The 4,277-nt window shown below is 35.8% G+C and overlaps 1 pseudogene; it reads left to right on the plus strand.

Annotated features, from left to right (window-relative positions):
- Positions 1-2,463: 2,463 nt before the first annotated feature.
- LOC127134169 (uncharacterized) lies at positions 2,464-2,564 on the plus strand (annotated as a pseudogene).
- Positions 2,565-4,277: the final 1,713 nt, after the last annotated feature.

Here is a 4,277-nt window from a genome sequence, read left to right on the forward strand (position 1 = left end):
AAGATGTATGTGACAATTTGTGTCACATTTTTGACCTTGCATTTGTGCATTTTTGTTCATCTATCATTTGAACTTTTCTGGATTTGACTTTTTGCATAGTGATTTTTCATGATATAAGAAGCTTGCATAAAAAATTTCAAAGCCTTTGTATTCTTTTCTGTTTTGATTTGAATTTTCTAAATTGGAAGTTCACTTTGTGCATATTTTGTGATCATTGCATAGCATAGGCCATTTGAGATATTTGCTTATTGAATTGATGCTGGTCCTCTTGAGGACATTTTGTAACATGTTTGAATGTGCATTATGTGGAAGATTGAGTTCTGTTTTGATCATTTGGTTTTGTTTTGAACTTAGTCTTTGTACTAGTGTTTTGTGCATATACTAATTGTGCTTTGTGTTTCAGGTTTGGACATTTAGCATTGATGGTTGATTTGTTCTCACTTTGTGAGATGCAAATGATTTGAGTTCTAACTTTTGTTTGTTTTGTAGGATTTTAAGTGATGTGCTTGAGCTCATAAGTCCATTTGAGTGCTTGAGCATTGTTCATTGGATTGTGTAACTGTTGAAGATTCACTGTTTGTCTGTTGATTTTCTGACTGAAATATTAACTGTTTAGCTTTTGTACAGGTACATTAGTTGCTTGCTTTTAGCTCTTACTTGAGCTTTGGATTGTGGTTGATACACCACTTAGGTAGTTATCCTCTTACTCCATGTAGTCTGGAAGTCCTGTCACCTTTTTGGCAGGCATTTTGCTGGCAAGTCCTCCTTAAGAGGCTCTGTTTGTGTTTGTTTACAATTGTGCCAAAGACCTCCAAGATGAGGCATATGTTACTTGATAAGACCTCAAAGAGTTGAGGCAATTGATGGATAAAAGGGATTAGTAGCCAATCCCCCGTTATTCAGTGAGTCGTTCATTATGCTCGCACTACGTGCTGATGCTTTTGAACATGTACCCAAGATCTTCGTCCTGTGTCTGTCAAGTGGAATAGGATCTCGATTTCTGGATCCCCACGCTTTCTTTATCATGAGCTCACCCAGGCCAGGGTTAAGAGCACGAGGTCTCATGCTCATTTCCATATTTGATCAGCTTCACCCTAACTCTCCATGTTAGTGGTTAAGAGCTACAAATTACCCTTGTACGGTTTGGCTTGTTTGTCGAGGTTAATATGACCCCTCTTGACTAAAGCCCACCCATTGTTTTGAGCCTCTTGTATGTATATAGTGTGTGATGATTGTTTGCTTGTGAACTTTTGATGTGTTTGCTTTTGATGTTTGTTTGTTATGGTTGGGAGTCGGATATAAGTCCATGTATTGGCATTCTGTTTCCTTTTTGTGGTTGGGAGTCGGATATAAGTCCATGTATTGACATTCTGTTTCCTTTTTATTGAGGATCTCTTATGAGACTTGTGTGATTGCTTATGCTTTGTGCTTGCTTATTCCAAAGGATGGGAACTTACTTGGATCATCTATATGATCTCAAGAGAGGAACTCCTAATGTGGTTTCATTTCTTACCTCTCACCCTTTCTCCTTCATTTCTCCATCCTAACCCAAACCAAAACCTTTTGTGCAAACATTTTACTTTGTTTTCAACATTAGAAACCTAAGCCTTATGCTTTTGATTTTCAAACTTTCTTTTCATAATACTCATTTTGAATCGAATCTTTAAGTCAACTTTGACCATTTTGTACATACTTCTAATTGGTAAATATAACCCATTCAAATTTCTTTTGTGGTTTCAATGATCACGTCTTAATCAAATTTTTTATAACCTTGAGCTATTAGGTTTGAGTTGTCTTTATGGTAGATGTAATACTCACCTTTGTCCTTAGTGATGGACAATGAGCTTTCCATGCTTATTACAGGGTTAACCCCTCACTAGCATGTTGAAGCTATCCTCACATGGTGGACTTGTGGTTTTTCAGGTTGAGTTTTCTCCCTCTGATAACAAAAGACCTTAAGGCTTTTGGACCAATCAATCCACTCATTTGTTTTGAAATTTTTTACCCGAACTACGAGGTTTTGATCCTAATCTTTTCATAAGAGGGTACGTAGGCAATGGGTTTATCCATCCAAACACAAAATGTAAATAAACTTGTATATTCTTTTCTCATCTCTTCAATCATGTTTGCACAAATAAAAATTTCACAAAAACAAATAACCTTTGCAACAAGTATGAAAAGGGCTCCCTAGGAGTACCTAGGATGTTTTGGGTGCCTAACACCTTCTCATTGCATAACCAACCCCCTTACCCAGATCTCTGTTTCTTTTGCTAGTTTTGTTTGTAAAACTTTTAGGTTTTTGTTCGCTTTCTAACCTTTCCTTTGGATAAATAGAAGTGCGGTGGTGACTCGACTTTGTATGATTTACCTTGGATTTAGTCAATATCTCCAATGGTAACGAATACACGCTACACCGAGGCATCGATAAATATTCTTGTTTATATCATATGTTCCATAACACTCATATTATGATTCAGACACTTACGAAGTAACAACTTAAATCTTTCCCATGCATCATATAAGTACTCAGAATCTTCCTGATCAAAGTTAGAAATTGTAGATTTTCTCTACACAAACTGAGCATTTGAGTAATACCTCTCTAAAAACACATTCTCCAGTTCTTTCTAGGTCTGAATAGTGCCATTTGGGATGCATTACAGTCAATCATTTGCGCGACCTATCATGGAAAAACTAAACAAACGTAATTTTACCTGATCCTCGGAGATATTACCACTTGGATTGCACATAAAGCATGTCTCATAAACTTTTTCGAGATGTTCCCAAGGATCTCTGATTGCTTGCCCATCGAACGAGTTATCCTTCAAATTTGTTAGACCAATTCACATGCTCATCAAAATGCAAAAAGCAATGGACACAAGTAAGATAATAACATAAAGGAATTCAAATAATATCAAATAGACATATGATCCAATAGAATAAAATTAGGTTTATCTCAAAAGACCTAATCTAAAACAAATTAGCTACTCAGAGTGACAATAACAATTACCATGAGTTTATAAGGGGTGTTCATCAAAATTTATGGAAAATAAGCTCTCCAATGACTTCAATGCTCCACCAAAATTATGCTCAAAAATCTCCTAGCCGTCAATTTCAATCTAAAATTTGGAACCCCAAAAAGCTCTATGAATTCTCTATTTAAAGTTGTAAAATGTGACAGGCTTTTTGCTTCATTGCGCCCGCATTGGTTCTCATTGTGACCGCGATATGACATCAACGCGCCCACGAAGTAACATTCACGCCCGTGAGGATTCCAAAAGAAAACTTAGTATTTTTCTTCCTTTTTTTCTTCAATTTTTCACTAAGTCCATATTTCTCACTCATATTCAACTTTGTTCAATGCTTTCACACTCTGGCTTCGCTTTTTCTCATAATTACACTGATTTTTGCTCGTAATATTACATAATGGCAGAGTGTCATCAATAGCCTTTGTAGATATAATCTTTATCATGCTTTTAAGGTTCAAATTGCCAAGTCGTTTGTGCCACAACTTGGTTTCACCCTCTTTAGTGATCAAACAAGTTAAGGGTTGATCGTTTGATCGAGATCTCCACATGTAATAGTTGTCATAAGACCTTATACCTCTCATGATCTCTTTATGACTTTTGTTTGTGACAATAGATTCAAAACGATTGAAATTAACACAAAGATCTTGATCACACAGTTGGCTGATACTAATGAGACTATCAGTCAAACCTTCAACTAGAAGAAGATCTTCTAAATTTGGGAGGCCTAGATAAACCACTTTCCTTTTTCCCATGATCTTGCCTTTAGCACCATCACCAAAAGTAACATGACTATTAGTATAGGATTTTAACTCTTTTAAATATATATTCTCTCATATCATGTGTTTAGAATAACCATTATCAAAGTACTTATCTTCACGAGAGAATGCTCTTAGAGAACTGTGAGCAATGTGACTTGTAGTTACCTCCTTAAATTTCCAAACATGTTGGACACAATCATTTCTAAATGTCTTATTGGTTAGTTGTTGTTTGTAAGGATAGTAGGGTCTACCATACAATTTGTAGCAGAAAGGTCGAATCTGCCCAAATTAGCCACAATAGTGGAATCTCCAAAAATGTTTTCTGAAGGGACTTATGCAATGATAATAACGCCGAGTAGGTTATTTTGACATGTAGTTTATCATTCGGAACTCATTTTTCTTTTCTAGACAAACACGTTTATTTTCTTCATTCATAGAATTATAATCAAAGTCAATACCTTTCATGTCTCTAGCCATTTTCCCACAACAAGGA

This window comes from Lathyrus oleraceus, chromosome 3 (genome assembly GCF_024323335.1).
Source record: "Lathyrus oleraceus cultivar Zhongwan6 chromosome 3, CAAS_Psat_ZW6_1.0, whole genome shotgun sequence".
NCBI classification, from domain to species: Eukaryota; Viridiplantae; Streptophyta; class Magnoliopsida; order Fabales; family Fabaceae; genus Lathyrus; species Lathyrus oleraceus.